Raw genomic sequence first — 23,325 nt, 5'->3', positions numbered from 1 at the left:
CAGGCAAATTACTATATGCAAGGTCTCACAGGGTTTCTTTCCGGTAGTGTTCAACGCGTGCTCAATGCAAGACAAAGCACAACCTTCTCTGCGTCTCTTGAATCTTTAATAAGTTGACACAATGTCTTACGAATAGAATACGGTAAACAACTTTCCTGGCTCTACTCTCACTACAAATTCGCGCCAACTACTATACGAAATGTATCCAGCCGGACATGACATCAAAGGGTCCTAACTAAATGTGAATGATGCACAACTGCACAATCTAAACATAGATACTACGTCTCTAACATGGCTTCCCTAGAAATGTTGCATTTCTAAACACTCAAACGAAACTAACACAATATACAAAGTGGCTCCTTGTCGGGAATCAATCCCTATAGTTCTCAGACTTGAGGTACAAAATCAATTTTTGGATCGGTCGATCCAGCAAAACAGTCTCAGTCACAGGCCTCCCTCTGTTATCCAATGCATGATTAGCCATTCTGCATTGAACTTTGCGAACATGACTATCTTCATCAGGGTACACCTTCACGATTCTTCCCAACTTCCAGAAATTTCTTGCCACGCTGTCGTCAGCTACGATCACAATATAATCAATTTCAAGATTTCGCTTGGTGTCATTCCATTTGCTGCGTAGTTGCAAATTCTGCAAAAATTCCTTTCGAAATCGTTGCCAAAATTCATTTGCCAAATGTTGCACTCTTCTTCAACGCTTTCTCGCGTAAAGATCAGGTCTTCCGAAGTATCCAGGTGGAGACAAAACCAACTTTGACTTCCCAGTAAGTATATGATTAGGTGTCAACGGTAGCGGACCATCAATGCTTGATAAATTCTCCACAGTCAAAGGTCTGCAGTTGACGATAGCCTCAGCTTCAGCCATGAATGTGGACAAAGAATCTTCGTCCAATTGCTGTCCATGCTTGACAAGAAGCGTGTTTAGTACAGCACGAATCGATCTGATTTGACGTTCCCAAACTCCCCCTTGTGAACTAGCCAAGGGTACATTAAACTTGAATGGAAAATAATCACAAACTCACAAACTTTATTTTCGTTCATCAATTCGAATGATTGCTTCAACTCTCTTGAAGCTCCAATAAAATTAGATCCTCTATCACATCTCAGTTGTCGGATTGGTCCATTTCGACATATAAAGCGTCTCAACACATTTATGAAACTGTCAGTCTCCAGACTTGGAGCTACTTCAATTCTTACTGCTCTGCTAGTAAGACAAGTAAACAGAACTCCATACCTCTTTAGCTCCTTTCTTCCTTGTTTGATGATGAAAGGTCCAAATATATCGCATGCACAAAACGAAAATGCAGGTCCCACTTCAGATCTATCGGACGGAAGATCAGCCATAAGCTGCTCCACGAACTTTCCCCTCCGTCTCTTGCATGTCACACAATTTGCAATTACTGTGGAAACAAAAGATCTTCCACCAACTATCCAATAACCATTTTCTCTGATGGCATTCTGCGTTATGCCTCTTCCTTGATGATGTGTTCTTTCATGAATATCTCTGATCATCAAAGTCGTAACATGGTGTGATTTTGGCAAAATCACAGGATGCTTCAATTCTTCAGACAAATTGGCAGCATCTAATCTACCACCAACTCGTAACACTCCATCAGCATCCAAACATGGCTTCAGCTTAGAAAGAGGAGAGCTCCTCTTTACATTGCGTTTTCTTTCCAGAACTTCAATTTCTTCAGGATAGGCTTCTCTTTGAGCCATCTTGATCAATTCAATTTTCGCACCATGCGCATCTTTAACAGTGAAATTACTTTCGAACTGTTGCTTAATCACAGCTGGTGACTTCCTTCTCAAATATTGCACGAATTTTTTTCATAACCATGACAAATCTTACGGCCTTTTCCATTCTTGAAAACTTCAGCATCAACTCTGACAAGTTGCGCTGTTCCTGACATTTTGTCTTTAATACCGTTTTTCTCACTTCGGGATCATTGTGTTCCAATTCACTGTTGACTTGCTCTTAACTTCTTGGCAAGTTCAATCTCGTTCCACAAAAATTCCGGTCCATTCACAAATCGACAAGTTGCTGTCAGTTCAGACGGATTCATGCCACGAGATACTTCATCTGCAACATTGCACTTTGACTGAATGTGATACCAATTCCCCGGATCACTCTTGTCACGAATCTCTTGCACGCGATTAGCAACATAAATGTGAAATCTCTCTGATTCATTTGATATGTATCCAAGAACTTACTGTCACTATACTTGAGTCACATTTTCATATTCAAGCTCTTCTTTGAGAATAGTACTGATTCTTGCAGACACCAAAGCTGCAGTCAATTCTAGTCTCGGTATCGACACAGATTTCAATGGTGCAACTCTTGCTTTCGCCATTACAAGTGAGCAATGAATGCGGTCATACTCATCAATCAATCTCAAATAAGAACACTGACCATATGCATAACTTGATGCATCACTGACGTGGTGAAGCTCCACCTTCTTCAACTCTCCAAAATCTTGAGGCTTAAAGCATCTTTTGATTTTAAGATCTGCCAACTCTGGTAATCCCATGCGCCACTTTTCCCATCTTGGACGTAGTTGTTCTGGAACTTCATCGTCCCAATCATGATTGTAAGTGCTTGCAATATCTGTTTTCCTTCAAGCAAAACAAGACTGAGAAATCCCAGCGGATCCCAAACACTGGAAACCGTTGCCAAAATACCTCGTCTTGTGAATGGACGGTCCTTCAAAGTTATGCGAAACATGAAACTGTCATGTTCTATTGACCATTCAACTCCAAGAGTTCTCAAAATGGGAGGAGGTGCATGCTATCCTTCCAAGTTTGTCGCTTCAATACAACATTCCTCAGTAGGAATTTGTTTCAAAATCATCGGATGATTAGCAGCATACTTTGTTAGTTTGAAGCCGCCACGTTTGCACATGTCCTTCGTCAATTTGGCATAGGATGCCATCATTTCAATATCATCTCCACTACATAAAATATCGTCAACATAGGAATGGCTCAATATTACCTTAGCAATTGAGTCTCCGAATTCCTTCGTATTTTCTTGCGCAGTCTTGATCAACGCGAAGATGCTACAGCCTGGACTGCTGGATATTCCGAAGCTGTGAACGTTCATTTTATACGCGATGGGTTCACCTTCAATATCATTTTCCCAGAACAGGAATCTGAAGAAGTCTTGATGGTTGGGAGACAGATTCACTGAATAAAACATCTGCTCCAAATCTGCGGTCCAACAATAACTTCCCTTACGGAATCTCATCAATACATCAATCAGCTTATTGGTAAGGCAATCTCATCAATACATCAATCAGCTTATTGGTAAGGCAAGGTCCAGTAAGCAGTAGATCATTCAGAGAAACGCCTTGGAACTTGGCGCTGCCATCATACACCACTCTGATTTTTCCAGGTTTCATCGGATGATAAACTCCGTGATGTATCAAGTACCATTTCTTGCCAACAATTCCATGGTCATTCTTGTCTACTCGAACAGCATGACCTTTCTTTATCAGTTTGTTGACAAACTCAAAATAATGCATCTTGAACTGAGCGTCTTGCTTCATACGCTTCTTGATACTCTTCAAACGTTGCAATGCCAGTGGCTTGTTATCTGTAATAATTGGGTTGTCACTCTTAAACGGTAGTGACAACTCGTAACGCCCTTGCTCAGTGAACTTGATACTATTTTCACATTTCTCCATGAATTTTCTGTCCGATATCATTTCATTCGCAGGAAATGTACCTCCCATGAACGAATTCGAGTTCTTCCTGTACTCAGAAAAATCAAGTTCAAAACTTTGAGCAATTGCTTTAGGCGATATCATCTCTTTGGTACTGTACAATGGCACCAAATTACTTTCAGTCATCTCTTGACTCTGGATTCTATTACAGTATCGCTCATCAGGTTGTCTTGCTCCTGATGTCAATCCAACTATGCTCCAGCCCATTAAAGTTTTTACAGCATAGCTATCAGACTTCATACTTGATATCACTTCAGTAGGCTTGAGTGCCTTAGGACAATCGGTTCCCAACAGAAGTCCGACTTCAATATTACCATCGAACTCTGGTAATTCTTTCAAAATCTCAGCATAACTTGGATCACTCGATGCAATTTCTCGTGTCACAATTTGTTTTGTATTGACTGGAATCTCTTCACGAGAATAGCAGGCTGGCAAGGCCAATGAGTTACAGTCCAAACTTTCGATGAATAACGACTTAACCTTCAATGCCTTTGAGGTACTTCCAGTACCCAGACAATCAACTCGGGTCGTGGTTTCGATACCTTTCACATCCATCGCTTTACACAAGTTTTCCGAAATGAAACAGGCATCACTGTGCTCATCCAATGCACATTAAGTCTTCAATTTCACGCTAGGATTGTCTCTTTGAAAAACGTACACTGGAACTATTCTAGTAGTTCGAACTCTTTTTGTGGCAGACGCCATCAAACATGTGGCTCTCATACCATCTGGTTTATCCCTTTCAGTTTGCAAGGATTGCGTCCCATTGCGTGCAGCATTTTGCGACCTTGAATTATTTGAGTGTAGTGACGTCGGATGATTTTTCTCACATATCGAACAATGAAGAGGATTTCGACAGAACCGTGATATGTGTCCATGTCTCAAGCATCGAAAGCATAAAATCCTTCTTTCTTAATGAATTCAATCTTTACTTCATAAGCTTTGTTTTTTAATTCAATGCATGCATCCACTGAATGTAGATTTTGGCACAATAGGCATGGCTTTGTATGACCACGGTCACCCTTTATCAGCTCATTTTTATCAGAATTACTCACATTTGTGGTAAATGCTCGTGTTGCTTTAACATATTTGTTGCGGCTCTGCTGAGGGTTACTCTTCCTTTGCTCGGCAACAATCTGATCCCAACTGCGGTCCCAACAACAGGTTGAGATGCAATGAAAGCTTCTTCTTCTACGTGTTCGGTGAACATCTTGAATGGAGGAAAGCTAGGTATGTCAGGTACTGACATGCCCTTTCCTGCAGCTTCCTCAATTGTCAACTTCCGTCTCTCTTTGTAAGCGAATACCTTTCTAGACCAGGCTTCTCTAACAGTTCTCGGAAGTTTGATTGACAATTTCTGATTCAACTCCTCATCATCCAGCATAGGTCGGGTACCTTCCTTCGGTATGAGACGCTTGCAACTGTTCAAGAAATTGGAAAATTTTCGAATGCTTTTGCCTCCGTCATTCGTCGAAATAACTGGCCAATTCTGAATTTTAGTCTTATATACTCTTGATAAATCGCCAATTTATCACCATACCATCTGTCCAAAGTTGCCATTGCTTCGAGGTAGCTTTCATCAGTGGCATCAATAATATATCCTTCAATGGATTCTCTTGCTTCTCCAGCAGTATAATTCATGAGATAATTAATTCTTCGACTAGCTTCGAAAACATTACTTTCAATCAAGTCTCTAAATCGACTTCTCCAAATTGGATATTTCAAAGGAATCGTTCCATCAAAGACACTCAACTCTTCTGCTGGTAATACAACTCTTGGCTTGACACATAGATTTGCGTTACTATGTTGATTTTGAGGCAATGAGCCAACTGACACGTTACACACAGGAGCAGCAGTTTGTGGCGATATAACAGTGGTAGGCTGCTGCAGTTCAATCGAGTGCGGAATCAAACTAGAATTATGATAACGCAACTTACTTGAGTTACTTCGACCACTCAAGGATCTGTTTTCCTGGTCTTCAGCGAGAACATTCTCTCTAGCTTCTGCCTTCGCTCTTTCTTTCTGAATCTTCAATTTGTCCAGTTCTAATTGCATTTTTGCTCTGGTGTCTTCCATATCTGCCTTTAATTTATCTCTTTGTCTGGCAATTTCAGCCTCCATTTCTCTTTGTTTGGCAATTTCGGCCTCCATTTCCGTTTGCTTACTTGATATCTTGGCTTGCAGCATATTCTCCTTTTCGACATACAATAGTTCCGCTTCACAGGCAGCTTTGTCTGCAGCCGCTTCAGAAATCTTCAACACCATTGAAGAACGGGACTTATTGGATCTTACTGACCTCCTGGAGGAAGTAGAGTGTGCACGGCTATTAGCACTTTCTCCAAGTGATATAGCATCGTCTTCCTTCATTTCAAGACGTTGTATGGCATCTTCAATGCGAGCCATTGTTTTGTTATAACATTCGAGCAGTGAATTAAATGACATCATAGCAGTATGAATTTCCTGCGCATCTTCCAGACTGTCAACTAATTGAGTGTGGATTGCTGTACAAGTCGCAAAGTCAGTTTCAACGTCAGCCTTATTGGTTTTCCAAATATGCAAATCGGAATGCGCCATAGAGACTTGCAGTTTGCAGATAGATCTATTACATACAGAAAATGCTGACTTACGTTTCTGACGTAACTGCTGTATTTTAAAATCCTTTCCCTTTTCTGTGGGAATCCTCTGTCTTGTTTCTGTATCCACTAGCGGTACAGCTTGGGTACCGGCTTCTTCATGTTGTTCGACATGAGATAACTCTTCTGTATCATTCATGATGCAGTCTTCTATACTTCTTTAACAATAACTTGGCCCAGTATTTACCGCCTTTAACAATAACTTGGCCCAGTATTTACCGCCAAGTACCGTAAGAGCAGTTCACTTGGCCCAGTCTTTACCGCCAAGTGTCTGTAGTTGTTTATTATCAGGGGCTTTAGTCCGTAACTTGGCCTAGTATTTACCACCAAGTCCCGTAAGAGTAGTTTCACTTGGCCCAGTCTTTACCGCCAAGTGTCTGGAGTTGTTTACTTGGCCCAGTGTTTACCGCCAAGCAGCCTTAGTTGTTTACTTGGCCCACTATTTACCGCCAAGTACCGTAAGAGCAGTTTTCACTTGGCCCACTCTTTACCGCCAAGTGTCTGAAGTTGTTTACTATTGCGATCCCAGGCAATTTACTTTATGCAAGGTCTCACAGGGTTTCTTTCCGGTAGCGTTCAACGCGTACTCAATGCAAGACAAAGCACAACCTTCTCTGCGTCTCTTGAATCTTTAATATAGCTTTCAATACAACATCCATTGTAGCAGTATATTTATTAAACTCGAAGACTTTTCGGGTGCCTCTTTTCAAGAGTTATCGGCACACTAAAGGGATTTAAACAGATTTAAAAGCAAAACCAAAAAGGCAAAGTATGACGAAACCCTTGTTACCCAACTCTCGAAAAGATGTACTTCCTGCCTTTGATGCAAGTAATGTTGTTTACCAATACAAGTGCCACTGTGATAGTAGGTATGTAGGACGTACATCTCAAAGATTGTTTGAGCGTATTAAGCAGCATATCCCAAAATTGATTCGGTCAAAAACATGCGCAAATGATCGCACGGAGCTCGCACGTCAGTGCAAATTGGCTGCAAAAACAGATTGCTATGATGATTACCAAGCATATGCTTCGTCAATCGGTCAGCATCTGAGCGAAAACCTTGCCTGTGCACAGCACTATGATGACAATATGTTCACTGTCATTGCGCGTGGTAGGTCTGTGTTTCATTTAAAAGTGTTGGAGTCTACCATTATTCAGTTGAGCAAACCTATTTTATGCAGACAGAAAGATTTCCTCTATAACCTACAAATTTCTCATTAGTGCGTGTTGTTCCGTGCGTGTAATTGTTTATTTACAAATTGTGCTGCTACTATAGTACCGTATGTCCGTATACTTCGTAGTTTGTTATTGTTGCCATTGATACGATGCGAATTTCATGGTCTGTGATTTTGATTGTTGCGTCATACTTTGCCTTTTTGGTTTTGCTTTTAAATCTGTTTAAATCCCTTTAGTGTGCCGATAACTCTTGAAAAGAGGCACCCGAAAAGTCTTCGAGTTTAATAAATATACTGCTACAATGGATGTTGTATTGAAAGCTATATTCAAGTTCTGTACCACGAACCAGCTATTTGAATCTTTAATAAGTTGACACAATGTCTTACGAATAAAATACGGTAAACAACTTTCCCGGCTCTACTCTCACTACAAATTCGCGCCAACTACTATACGAAATGTATCCAGCCGGACATGACATCAAAGGGTCCTAACTAAATGTGAATGCTGCACAACTGCACAATCTAAACATAGATACTACGTCTCTAACACGGATTTATTCTATCTTTTCAAACTAGGATATTCTGTGATGGCTGACAAAAAAATGCATTATTGAAAAGCTTTCGTCAGACCGAAATATTGACCACCATGCCACGTGACTGCCTAAAGACGGTTTTCCAAATCATGGCAATAAGCTCATCTGACGCAGAAAATTGCCTTGCAGAGAGTACCCTACAGAGATGAGCGGATTTGAAATTTCTATGTCCTAATCCAATCCAAATCCGAACCTTTAAATCCAAATCCTATTCCATAACTTTTACATATTCAAGTCCATGTCCAATCCTAATCCGATTCCAACTGGAAATTCAGAAAAAAATACTAATTCATGCTATGGAGGGATTCGAAAATTTTCTTTCACAACCAACGATTCACTTGATTCAAGATAACTTAGTAACAATAAGTACATTAATAACTGATCTGAATAAAGTTTGTCGCCATTCGCCACGCGACATTTCAATCTCCCAGAAAATAGATCAATCCAATCCAAATCCTAATCCGTTCTGAAAAAAACGTCTAATCCAAATCCGACAAAATTTCACAAATCCTGTTTTTTTTCAAAACCTAATCCTAATCCATGCTCATCTCTGGTACCCTATGAACGAGTTATTCGACGTGTTCGAGAAAATCAGCTATTCAGTCATTCCCATCAAACCACCCGTTAGTACATGAATGAGATTTGTCGTACATCATAATTGTGTATTATTCCGTCTGACTGTTTGAGTGTGTTGCTATGTTGTTGCAAACCATTCGAACAATGCTTTCTTGCTTCAAAGGTACTTTACAGTGTAGTATAGTCTTTTACCATCATGCTAGCATCAAATAGGGTGACGTAGAGTTTTGGATATAAAATTTCTATTCAGGTATATTAATCGTTTCATTTTACCCATCAACCATTGATTGTCTTCGTCACCCTCCAAAGACGGTGTCAAGCAGAACTCGAATCAACGCGAGAGACTTTGCTAATCGGCGTTTTGTATGTATACGGCTATACGCCGAATCACCGACACGGAGTATGTCAGGTTGCTTGACAAATCGTAGGCCAACCAACAGTTTTTTATTCGAATTGCATGGATGAACAAACAATGTCAACTTGCCAACACTCCACCACCTTTCAACTTCGGGTTGCCAACACTCCACCACCTTTCAACTTCGGGTTAACTCATTTGAGTGATAAAGATGGACGAGGAATGGGCGGATCAATGCAGTAGTGGTATTTAGAGGTAGGTACCTTTCCTAACTGATAAATCCAGCGACGAGATCTACTCGCGATTTTTCTACTCCAGCATGCGGGAAAGTCAGGTGAAGTTGATTGGGCGATCTCCTCGTTGCAGCTGACGGATAATGTCGCGGACTGCGCTCACCTGACAAAAGTCGAGGGAGGCATGGGCTCTTGTGAGCCGGCGGAAGAGGCAGACCTAGGCAGTTCGCTCGTGTTGCGTCACCTCTTACTACAAAATACCGCGAGTGTGACTGCACTGCCTGCAATCTACGACCTCGAGGACACATTGCAGCCAATGGTCTGCCGACCCTGTTGTGTCACCTGGTATAATGCTCGTTACACTGAGTACTGGTATAATGCTCGTTACCCTGAGTACTATCAGGATACGACATCGCCGTTGTATTCGAGTCAATGGAAACATGATCAATTTATAATGTATAACACAGAGCAAAACAAACCATTTACCGGTGTACCAGTCTGCCGCCTGGATAGCTTATATGTATCACCGACAGAAGTCTTTAATGAGAACTACCGATGTAAGAAATTTACAGACATGTGTTCGAACAAACGAGCGTTTATGCTGAACAAGAAATGAAACAAAAAAGTACTACTGCCCAAGCAACATTGCTCCGCTCCATTAGGCGATTAGACTTTGTCTGTGCGTTTGTGTTACAGTGCGAAGGACATAAATAAAAGCAACATTGGATTTCCCTAATCAATAAAAGAATCAAAATGTCTCTCCGAAAAAGAATTTCATCAGATGGAAACGCGGATCATCTGCATGCAGGCCTATGACTACCATATGCTTGCGTTGCAACGAAAGGAAGATGCTTCCGGTAGTTCTGTGATGACATCCCTCTCGAAATACAAAGAAGCACTCGAAATCTCTCTGTAAGTAAATGCGTTTGGGGTAGAATTTACTTGAGTAGTCCTGAAAAAATGAATTACGACATTACTAACCAACTCTCTGCATCTGGGTTGAAGATTTAATGGAAAAAATTATAAAAAATATTTCTTTTCTTCAAATTTGACTGTTATAGTGATAACAATGTTGGCTCAATTCCTACTTGTAGATGCAGGGCATGGTATAGAATGGAACGGGAAACTTCCATATTCCATACCTGCCCCAATCGTTCCGCACCATACTTGACTATTTTCCATACCGTAGCAACATTGTCCCATGCCATATGTGATACTTTTTTCAAATTCTCAAGTGATATTCTACTTTTGATGTGTGGAAATGTTACATCGTTTTTATTCCAATTATTTTGAGTGAAATTATCAATCCATAAGCCCAGAGGTCTCAAACACGCTTTCAAAAGTTACGACGCAGTGGAAGATCACCTATTAGGCTACGTGACGTTACTTGTTTATGATGGTTAAACATGACCCGTTGATGATTTGTACTGAAAATTGTGGATTTGGACTTGGGCGTGACCTTTTGTAGAATTACTCGAACTCAGACTCAATGGGGGATAAATGAAAATGACTCGAGTTGAGTCGCCTCAAAAGATACAATCGGAGAAGGACTTTTATGACGCCGTACGCCGTGACTTTGGTACAACCACGGACACAACAAACTATCAAACTTGTGTGGAACATGATAATAAAAGATCGCAGCTTGCATTTCGTAACTGATATAGATATCTAAGCAGTTGGTATGGCAACCATTGGCATTATGTTGCCCCCTTGATGTATAGTTGGCTACATTCTGTGTCATCTTGGGCTTCTGCTTCTCTATCCATCGCCAATTAAATGTGACGAGTGTAAAGTAGTCGTGGCCTACGCTTCACAGCTGTAACGCAAATAGAATCTCCGGCAATTGGACATTTCTATTGCTATGGCTGAGTAATCATTATATTCAAGTTGTTATTGATCTGTTCAAATATTCCAAGGTAAATCTAACGCTGATTTAATTTGACCTTGGTGATGACTTGTTGAATTCCAGTTATCGGGAGTAGGCCCGTAACCCGGATTAGGCTGTATAACTGCTCCAATGCTCTGATATCAGATCAATCTTTATAAAATTCGAAAAGTTCACCTATAATTGCGGCACGTCAAATGTCTGCTAGCTGCAAAATTATGATGCGACAGCTTTTACGATGTCCTGCTGATGCATTTGTACTCTTGCATGGTGTCCACGCTACCACTGATTATTTTTGACAAACTATGCCAAGTACAGCAACAATTTTATTCAAATATCTAAAAATGTTACTTTTTCGTGCGAGGCGTGAATTCACATTAGTAAATCACATTTTTACGATGCGTGTGGAATGTCAGTCTCCAAAGTCCCATCAAATAAGGCCTACTTGGAAATACCTTGAATTTCACTGTTATTGGTGCTGCGCCCCGCGGCGCCATCAAAAAGTAGGAAATTGGCCCGCCAGCACATTTGAGTTTGAGACCTCTGATATAGCCCTAATTCACCAACGATATCACCAATTTTCAATTATATCGTATGTTGTCAGCGATGTGGTTTCCTAACATAACATCGTTGGGTTATATTTTTCATCTGAACAGTCACACACAATGTACAATGCGATGAAGCACAATGTGATGTCATGAACAGATAGCCCCGCTTCCACGGTTTTGAATTAACCCAAATTTGGTGTGCAGTGTTTATAGCCAAGCTAACAATTATATCGAGTAGACAGTAAAATTTGAAGGAAAAATCATACTTTAATGACCCTACCATTAACTGTCCAGTCGTATCCAATAAACGTCTATTTGCTTGACAGAAATCGAAGCCTGCCAGACGAAACTCATAGAATTCGTTTGCAGTTGGCCGTGTTTTTGCGGTCGTGGAATAAAATCCCGGAAGCGACCCATTACGCAATGCAGTTGGCCGTGTTTTTGCGGTCGTGGAATAAAATCCCGGAAGCGACCCATTACGCCATTACGTCGCAGAACGAGGCTCAGTACGACAAAGATCGCCTTGAGGCATTCAAAGTTCTTGATGAAGTGAGTATGAGTAACGTTGCTTGTTGCTTTTTCGATGAGAAGCATGCCTTTGTCAGCAGAGATGGTCAGGTAATTATCGTTTCTTCCCAAGTAACATCATTAATTTCTGCTCGATTACAAGTAAATGCGGTGATTTACAAGACGTGGCATAAGAATCAATCCATGTTAGTTTTCCCTGGCCATTTCAACCACTATCACCAAAATTTCATGAAAATTGGTTTGCTTACAGGACTTTATTTTCTGATTTGATAAAATTAAATTTTATTTTTATTAAAATCGGTCAATCGAACAGAAGATATGACCGTTCAAAAATTGCTATTTTTGTTATCTCTGTCCTTACGAAGTAGTTTGGCCTGAAAAAACGTTTTTGACTCGAAGGTCTGTAAAAACGTTTTTGACTCAATAACTGATAATTTTTTACATGAATTCCAGTAGTCACGTATTATGGTAGACATAATTAAAATTTATTGCAGTACAACGGAAGATACTTTCTCGGGTAGAAAGTGCATGTCGTTACTAAGTAGAGTTACCATACGTTTTCCTTTGCAGCTTTTCGAAAATGTCATCCGTTTTGGCAATTCGTCCTCCTTTACAGCTTATAGAGCTACGATAGTAGACAGATTCGAGTGAAAATGGCCTTAAATACGCTAAATAGGAAATTCGTGATTCGGACGAAAGTGACGACCTTTTAGTACGAATGGGACAAATTTACCATTTTTTCTGAATTTTACTCCACAATTCAAAGTCAGAAAGTTTCGAAAAAGTGTCCTTCACTTCCTGATTACAAAATATGGTGGTCTAAAATTGGAATTACAGCTCTTCAGTTTTTTTTTCAAATTACCGGTAGACCAAAATTAGAATGATTGAATTTGTGAAAAGTTGGACACCAATTCAGGTTCAGCGCATATCAAATCGGACTAGATCCTCATCATCCGTTCTCCTCCTGTAGCATTTTTGGGAGAGCAGAAATTAGATTAAAAATTAGAGTAGCGAAGCATTTTGAAATTAGATTACGGTCATTTTGTTCTAATCAGTCTACTTAGCCATCTAGAATTATTTAGTTGCATAGGCGCCTATGTCTGAGTGTCAAAGTCTAGTCGGTGGGACAGAGCTATGACTACTGGAACAGAGCGAGGACTGGATCTGGATTAGATATCCAGTCGGATTTTCTCGTTTTTGTGATTTTCTCGTTTTTGTTCAGAGTCGTAGCCATATATGAACTTTTTATCAATAATATGACCATGAATTCCAACCTCGATTCGAGAGTTGAAGTGAAGCGCTCATGGCAATAAACCACATGCTTATCAATAATATGACCATGAATTCCAACCTCGATTCGAGAGTTGAAGTGAAGCGCTCATGGAAATAAACCACATGCTAAGTCCAAGTTGGCATGATTACTTCAGATAAGGGTTGGGTTTGATCTTCGAGTATTTAATGTCCTGTTTTCATTATTTCAATCAATATTTAAAGCCATCCTGATCACAGTGATTTCTAGAATACGGCTTTGAGTCGGACCAGAGCTTTTCAAAAAAGAGGATTGGAGTAGGACCAAATCATTTGTCGATGCGCTCTGCACTGGTAGCTAATTTTGTAATTGCAAAATGCAACTTTGCTACCACCGCAAAATGAGTATTGACAATATATTCATAAGTTACTGTGATTCTCTTTACGCTATTTCACTCTGCTTCTCTTATCCTAAAACTAATCCCATCCTAAAACTAATCCCTAGTTGACGAAATCCAAAGTGTGAAAAGAAAGCAATTTTGCCTTAAAAAAGCTGATCAAATTCTTTGTCCCTGCACCAGATCCAGTTGCATTCAGGAGATTGTGAAAGAGCACGGGTATCGTTCGAGAAATGTGTGGAATTGTCGCAGGATAACGATACCATGGAAAAGAAAATCCATTGGGTCAAGACAGGTGAAATCAACATTCTCGTTGACCATACCTAATTTCATTGTTTGCTACATGTTTCGTATGCTACCACACAACCAATCAAGGTTATAACTAGGGCAAGTTTTTGTTGCAATAAAATCGCGGGAAAGTTGCATTCAATTTAAACAAAAGTTGCAGTAAAAAGTTGCATTCATAATTTTTGTTGAATTATTAGGGGATGAGATACTCGAAAGGTTCCATTGTGTAACCTACTTCTGCAGAGCCCTCTAATTTGTTACTTTATTGTCATTTATCACACGGTCTGGCGAAACCGCTAAATATTACATTTTTTCCGGCACATAGCAAGAAAATTGCGCAATGCGGGAATAATTTCCCCCCAAAAGCCAAATAGCATGGCGATAACCCGCTCTCCCTAAAACAAGTCAAATAACACACCCCGAACCCCCTAGGTCCGCAAACTTTACCCAAGGCATCACAGAAAAACTCTTGTCTCGGTGACTTTAACAAAGGCCATAGCCCGAGAAAGGTGACTCAGTGAAATTTAATTTTCGGCGGTCTCGCCTGGGCGCTTGTGAAATAGAAAACTATTTCAAATTTAAACGATGGAATTAATAAAGCGATCTATCTACATATTGTTCGGTCACGGTCGTGCTTGGCAAAAGAAAAGCTAATATTACCCAGAACAAATGATAGTCTGCTTTTGATCACATGCACTCTAGTTTTTTTTAGTGTTTCTCATTGTTGTTCATCAAAGTCAATGAAGATTCTCTTTTTCAAGCAACGGAGATAACGTTGTTAGAGCGGCGATCCCAGCGTTTCGCATCACGTCTTTTCGAAGTGAACAAAGCAATAGTCAAAAAGTATTGCGAAGCTGGCTTCTATCAAGCTGCAATAGCCAAAAAGTATTGCGAAGCTGGCTTCTATCAAGCCGCGATCGACTGTCTCCAAAAGGAAGTGAGTTATGCGTTATTTTGATGTGAAATAGTTGGTCGTCACCGAGGTTGCGTATTCAATTGTTCGCGCGTGTTGCTGAATAGTGAATAATTTATATTGAAGCGGATCAAGGAATCGCTAATTACTCGCTGGCGAGTTCACGCATACTTATTCGCGTAAATTTGTCAGCACGCTGAAGCTTGTCCTATCCATATATTATGGGCATACGCATGTACTTAACGGTAATATATTGGTGTTATCCTGGTTAATTTGAAACGATCTCAAATCCTCCCTTTTTATTCAAACTCCTCCTTTTTTTTTTATCTGGCCACCCCCTGTAAAAATAAAAGTCGGCGCCTATGACTGCAGTATAAAACGTATGGTGCTTGGTGATCCGATACCGCGAACCCTCCAAATTTTGCGAAAGCGTTATTTCCCGTCAGACTGGTCGTGCTGGATGCGATTGTGACGCCAAGATAGGTTACCCGGACTTTAAAAATGAGATTTTGTCAACACGCAATAAAATGTTCGATACATACATTCCAGAGCAGTTAACCGGTAACGGTAGTTGCGCAAGTGTCTCCGTAAATATGTAGACTGTCCTGTATATAGTGTTAAACAAATAGGTATATTTCTCACCAGAAACCATTGTATTCCCCATCGTTTGGGAACCACTGGATTAAGCAATCATGCTACTTTTGCCATGCTCAGCAGTACGTCGTGACGTCGCGGACTGCATGCGGCCCGCGAGTACTATTGTACCGTGAAGATGATAGCTTCGTGCCCGTCACGAATGGGAGAATAACGCTCGTACAGTTGCATCCAATTATTATTACACCTCATTGAGAAATCAATACATACACATTTGCTACACATCGGCTGAATCAACCAGTTACACTTATCAGATGTTTACAACAAATTGATGTCAAAGATAGGATCATTTAGCGTAGACCGGTACAAAATACTTTCGTGACATTTTCCATTCAGAGAAATGCAAGAATGTCTGGAGCATCCGGCTTGTTTGTTAAAATATATAAAATTTCATGCTATAATAGTACAAGTAATGTCAATAGGATGAAAATGATTATTCCATAATGCATACATGAATTTTTTGTTCAGAACTGTGCCAAGAGTCACTTTGCAATATGGAGTTGACAAAGTGAAATTTCAAATCCAAGGAGATCGGCGTGTCACCGAAATTGAAGTCAAAATGAGAAGAAACGTACCGGCGACAGCCAAAGTGACTAATGACTATATAATGCACATTAATGGGATTAGTGCAGTAGTCCTACATTCCACTCAATCTGTTGGGGTGCAGGCACCTGCACTAATCCCAACAGTACCTGCAGTGCCTGCGCCAAACCCAAGGCGCAGCCAGCGCAGCACAAGAGTGCCCGAACGATTTGTACCATGATATTACTATTGATACAATTTTAATGTGTCGTCTTATTAAAGGAACCACTGATTTTGCAGCTTCGTTCCGCTTTCCAGAGGCTGAATTGGAAAGTTGTTTTGATTAAGTCGCACTAGGATTTCTGGTAATCCAAAAGTCATCTTCCCGAGTGCAGAAATTACTGAATCTAGTCTTGATCGAAAGCTACTGTTATATTGATTTAAAAAAATATAAATCAAGCTAGTCGCTCATCTGGGTATGCAACACAATCAAAATCAACATAGACCGATAGCGGCTTTTGCGAAAAATCCGTTACGCGCTAGGCTGCGCGCACCTATATACTCGACTGCGATAACGAAATTACCACCCTAATCAGTTAGTGGTAATCTTGAAATTTGCTACAGTGTTAGATGACATCATCAATATATATAATTCGAAAGCTAGTCGCTCATCTGGGTATGCAACACAATCAAAATTAACATCGACCGATAGCGGCTTTTGTGAAAACTCCGTTACGCGCTAGGCTGCGCGCACCTATATATACTTATACTCGACTTCGATAACTAAATTACCACCCTATTCAGTTAGTGGCAATCTGGAAAGTTGCTGCAGTATTACATGACATCATCAAGACATACAATTCGAAAGCTAGTCGCTCATCTCGTTATTCAACACACACCGATACCGGCTTTTGCGAAAAATCCGTTATTGGCTAGGCTGTGCGCACTGCGCACAGTGCGCAGCTAGTACATACTCTACTTCGGTAACGAAATTACTGATTCAACTGTGTAGGAAGAGCCTTTAAATTTCGCACAGAGTTAGAACGCATAATCCGAACAATAGATACGAAATCTCGTCATCTCTCCCGCTATGGAAACACCTTCAAAATATATAGAGCAACACAGGTTTTTGCGTAAAATCTGTTCCGCAGGCAGCCCTATAGGCTGGACGCAGGACCGTAACAGCACTTCGTCAGGCCCCCCAAAACGTTGGTCTTATGGGCCCTACATAGGGTGATAAATAATGGCCGACGCCGAAATGCTTATTTGAAGTTGCCTGTATTTGTATATTGCATATGTTTGCGCAAAGTTAACTATCGCACTATAGATTTTACACGAGTATATAGGTGCGCGCAGCCAAGCGCGTAACGTATTTTTAGCAAAAGCCGGTATCGGTACATGTGGATTTTAATTGCATACCCAGATGAGCGACTAGCTTTCAAATAGGGTCCATCAAACCACTAGGTGTCGCCAGACTTTAGGTGGTAACCGCCGTTGTTACGTACGCGGATGCCGTTATCAGAAACCTGTAGGTTACTTTCTCGATTGTGTAAGGGTATTTTATATGGAAATAATGGCTACAACATATTCTACGTGGACCATGAGCTCGCTATAAAATGAACTAAAACTTCGAAAACTTCTGGTGCTGAGCTGGTAGCCGACATTTAGTTGACAATTTCACATTCTCACCTAGTTATCAAATCGGCCTTATTTCCTTCCGTAGAAGCTTTCCGAAGTTTTAGTTCATTTTATAGCGAGCTCACGGTCCCCGTAGAATATGTTGTAGCCATTTTTTCCATATAAAACACCCTTACACAATCGAGAAAGTAACCTACGGGTTTCTGAATACGGCAACCGCATACGTAACAAAGGCGGTTTTCACCTCAAGTCTAGCGACACCTAGTGGTTTGATGGACCCTATTGTATATATTGATGATGTCATCTAACACTGTAGCAAAGTTCAAGATTACCACTAACTGATTACGGTGGTAATTTCGTTATTGAAGTCGAGTATATAGGTGCGCGTAGCCTAGCGCGTAACGGATTTGTCGCAAAAGCCGCTAACGGTCTATGTTGATTTTGATTGTGTTGCATACCCAGATGAGCGACTATCTTCAGATGTCATCTAACACTGTTGCAAGTTTCAAGATTGCCACTGACTGATTAGTCTAGTAATTTCGTTATCAAAGTCGAGTATTTCGTTATCAAATTTCGTTATCAAAGTCGAGTATTTCGTTATCAAAGTCGAGTATCTATAAGTGTGATATGCCATTTAACCTAAGGCAAATTGTTCGATTGTTGCGCTGCGATTGACCAAAGTCGCTAGATTCAGTCGAGCGTGACTTAACAATGAGAAAACGGGAGTTTCCGTTCCATAGTCACATTCGATACTGACACAGATTCCAACGGAGATCAGTGACGATCCGTCTAGCGAGGAATTTGTTTCATTGATGTCGTCATCATCTGGGGATGAGAAACTCCGGCCTCTGAATATGATGCTGGGTAATTTCCTGCCAAATCAGCAAGGGGGTTGCACCAAGGTTGGAGAATTTATATGGGATTTGGCACACTGGCTGATGTAGCTTTAGACAGGCCAAATCCAATTTTTTTTTTAAAAATTCTGAAAAAGTACGAAGTTATGAGGCTTCAAAGTTTGCACATTTTCCTTGTCACGGTTCATTGAACACAGTCAATTATTTTTTCAATGTCATAATTTTAAAGGTAAAAAGCCGTCAGCGTGGCTGAAATTTGGGGACATGATACTACTGGTATCCAAGAATTCTTAAATTGATGGCCCAAACATTTCAGAATATGTTATCATATAAAATAATGTCACCAAAGACTCCTACTGCATGTTTTGGTACCGAAAGTTTACACTCCCATAAATAAAAAGGGGAAAAATTTTAGAAGCCCAAATTCTGAAAGAATGATCTTGAATATATTATCTTCCATTTAATATTGATTCAATTCATTAATTTCCAACTACACCAGTAAAAAAATTCAAATTAAGAATTGGATTAGATGAACAATGAACTAAAACTTTCAAGGCATTGTTCACTGTGATGTCACAATGCGTCGATTGTTAAAGGTGGCTGAATGGAGTAAACTGGCCATGGGAATTACAGTACAGTTGTGGCTGAGTAACTAGTCCAATTTCAGTGAGTGAGTGACATTATTGTCTTAATTTCAACAGGTAAATAACTCATTTGAATGCATAGTTAGAAAGGTGATGTCTCAGCTTGAAAATTGCAGTATTGGAAGAAACTTGGAAGAAATTTGCCCCAAATTACATTTTACCGCGAAAACCGGGTTGATAACTGTGCCAAGCTTATTGAAGAATGATCTTGAACTGATAAGTCGCAGGGCATTCATTGACAAGGACAAAATTACAAATATTTGCCACCATCATTATAAGGATCTTGTCTCCAAGTATCCTCTGAGATTCAAGAAGTGCATGGATCCCTTTTATAAGCATAAAAAATTGAGATGCTTTTGTACAAGTATGCTACGAGAACAATTTCATTTTTAGTTATGTGGTTTATGATTAGAGAAACTGCAAATTCCAGACCAATTGGCATGGGAAATCTGGATTGAATAACATGTATTCATTTACAGTAGGCCTATACAACCAATTTATGTGAATTTCGTTTGTTAAGCTTGTTTGGCTTGTGACGTCATAATTGGAAATACCAAAAATTCACAGTAATCAGAAATTGTCAAATTTCCACCAGATAACGTGGAAATTAATTGTTCATTTTTTGTAGCAAGGTAGAATGCACATTGAAAACCATGAATTCATGAAAATGACCTTACATTTTTTTCCCCTTTTCAGATATACCACATTCCATTTAAGCTGTAGGAAAATGAGAAGCTGCTACTCACAAGCCTCACTAACATGATATAGACTTCAAATGGTTCATTCGGCTCACTTTATATGTTAGTCAGGCTTTTGAGAAGATTTCCACCAAATTTTAGGGTTATCAAACTATCATAGCAAGATATATTGCTGTTTCATTGCAGATTTGATGAAAATCACTGAAGCGTGACATGCAAAAAGCATGATTTTGTGAGGAGTGTAACTCGGCCATCAGATTGAATTTGAGAAAAAAATTTTGGATTTCCTCATGATAATGACAGAAGAATCAATGTGCCAAATTTCATAGCCATCCATTAACCTTGGTGCTCATCTGAAAATAAATTTGCTCATTTGGCAGGAAATTACCCTGCTGCGATCACTGCACTCTCTGAATGCGAAGCTGCGATCAAATCCGATTTTGTTGAACTTCAAGCTCCAAGAAACTTGTTGGATAACAAAGAGATTACTGCTGCGCTGGATCGTCTTAAATTGACCGATAATGAAGCAACTATGTTGATTAGTGCCTTCATACAGGCATGCGGTGGGGACTTAAATGACTTTGTGCTATCCAGGTCAACTATAAAGAGACGTAGAGAAGCTAATCGTCTTGAGATTTCGCATGAAATATACGAGTCATTTCAACAAGACCTACCGAATCATGCGGCTATACACTGGGATGGAATGTTGACAGAAGACAGGTATGGAACAAAGTATGAAGCATTGGCTGTTATTTTGTCTTCTCATCCTCATCATACCAATGGAAAATTACTTGGAATTCAAAAGATTGAAAATGCTACAGGAGAGGTCCAAGCAAAAACTGCTTTGATTTGATAACGACTTGGAGTTTGCAGAATTCCATTGCCGCGTTGGTATTTGACACGACATCAAGCAATAGTGGATGGAAAAAAGGAGCTGCAAAGTTACTGGAAGACCACCTAGGTGAAAAAATGTTGTAATGTTGCTTGTCGCCATCATGTTTTGGAGTTGGTGGTAAACGCCATCATGTTTTGGAGTTGGTGGTAAAGAGTGTCTGGAAAAGCATTTTTGGACCTGAAACCACAGGTCCTGAAAATACATTATTCAACAATTTCAAAAAAAGCTGAACAAAAATAGATACGAATGCTTCCCCTCGAATTTTGGATGTCCCAGAGCGCTACAAACAAAGAGCGTTGGCCGTTGAAGCTCATTTAGCACAGGCCTTAGCGAAGAAAGATTTTTTTTCAAGGGATGACTACAAGCTATGCTTCATCAACACCTTAACCGTCTTAGGTGCTGCATTTCGTGCAACACATCAAAAGCCGGGTCCTACTCATCATGCCAGGTGGATGGGGACTATTCTATATTCTCAGAATATGTTCATGTGGGCTGATCAGATGCAATACTCGGAAAGTTTCTCGACCCAACTGGAACGCATGAACTTGTTTCTAAGCTTATTCTATGTTCCTGCTTGGCTGGACTGCAGCATTGGGCGTGACGCGCGGGGAAACTACTTGCGGTTCATTCAAGAGATACGCGGTTACGCAACTACCGATAAAGATGTTGCTAAATCTGCTCTCAATAAGTTGAAGAAGCATCCATGGTACATTGTGGAAGAAACTGTGGTTTATGCCTTGTTCTCAGGAAAAGAAAGTTGCGATACAAGAAAAAGCATTGCAAGCCGCCTACTGAAAGTTGAAAAACCGCAATCTTATCGACGCGGGCCACCCATTCTCTCATCAGAAAGGACTATCGATGATAACACCACTTTATCTGATTTAGTGGGCCCGCAGTCATGGCATTTGCTCAACGAATTTGAGTGTTCTGGAGAATGGTTGAATCAGCCTGTGGAACAATGGCCTCAGTATGAATCATACAATGAAATGAGCCATTTTGTAAGTAATGTCAAAGTCGTTAATGACGCTGCTGAACGAGGAGTTAAACTCAACATCGACTTTGCTTCGAACATCACAGAAGATGAGAGCCAAAAAGAAAAGTCTGCTGCAAGTTGTTGAGCTACACCGTCAGAAGTATCACAACTTCAATAAATCCACACTGAAATCCTATAAGCCTGCCTGAGACTAGAGCCTGTTGTTATCCACTTTTTGTTTTTATGCTTACTATCATTGAAGAACATGTTGAGAATTAGGTAACTGTCTTTTCATCTTTCACAATTGTCTCAAGTCGCGTAAATGGTCGGCCTACTATGTCCGGATTTGTATTTTGCCTTATTCTGCTTTTCAAGTTTGATAATGCAAATTTCCTTACAATAAATTGTTCTGTCTGTTCCAGATTTCTTTTTCTTATGTTAACTCAGTTGTAAGCACATACCATAGTCGGTGACGACAATGACTAATGTGTATTGAGATTATTGTTTCTGTTTCCGTAAGAACACCGTGAACGTTTTCTGACAGAATGCATTGGTAGTTTTTTAATTCAGACTGTCATGATCTTTTGAGCAGAAGCCTAGTGTCGTGAGCTTTTGACATTTGCATTCTGGCCGTATTCGCTACTGTGACAACGTCTTGGACAGGACAGGCCTTAGTTTTTGTGTTTGGAGGGGGGGGTGTCAACTTTTTTTCATGCGTATTAGATACAGCAAACCTGATGCGGATTAGGTGAATTGGAGCTACTATAAAGGTGAAATTACATTCATATACAATATGTCTTTGATTAACAATAACAGAGTTAAAACTGGCTGGAAATGCCTGTATTTGTTCACACATAGGCCTACCACCCGGCTACCTATACCAAATACGGGAAGGTGAAACACATTAGGCATGTATAGGAATGTAGGTATGTTCAATTGTCAAAAAGATAATTCAACCTGATATTTCTCAGCTCTACTCAGCCGTTTTCTACCGCAAACTTCACAAAAGCTACAAACCAGCAATGGTGAATCGACGCTAGTAAGGAGAATTGGCCTGTGGGTCTTTGAGCACAGGGAAGACCGCGATGAAAATGACCAAAATCGGTTTTAGAGGTGTTTTTATGCACTAAACTATCATTTGGAATTACGCAAAACAAGTTTCCAAAAATTGCCCAAATCTGAACAACCCTACTTGGACACCTCAGCACTTCTCCCATAACCGCACCATATTGTATCAAGTAATGTTCCCCATGACTACCGTAGCCCTCGTCCTCTGACTCCAATCAATTTGGTTACGAATATGATATGACTATGGTTACGAGACACGGGAAGTG

General features: G+C 40.2%; 1 long non-coding RNA gene across 1 annotated transcript in view; it reads right to left on the bottom strand.

Moving 5' to 3' along the window:
• LOC145435518 (uncharacterized) overlaps positions 1 to 23,325 on the bottom strand; it is a 446,234-nt gene that overhangs the window by 229,221 nt on the left and 193,688 nt on the right. The gene's annotated exons all lie outside the window — the stretch shown is intronic.

The sequence above is a fragment of the Botryllus schlosseri genome, chromosome 3 (assembly GCF_051294905.1).
Source record: "Botryllus schlosseri isolate E-star chromosome 3, Bs_hap1, whole genome shotgun sequence".
Taxonomy (NCBI): Eukaryota; Metazoa; Chordata; class Ascidiacea; order Stolidobranchia; family Styelidae; genus Botryllus; species Botryllus schlosseri.
This window is presented reverse-complemented; position numbering and strand designations above follow the sequence as displayed.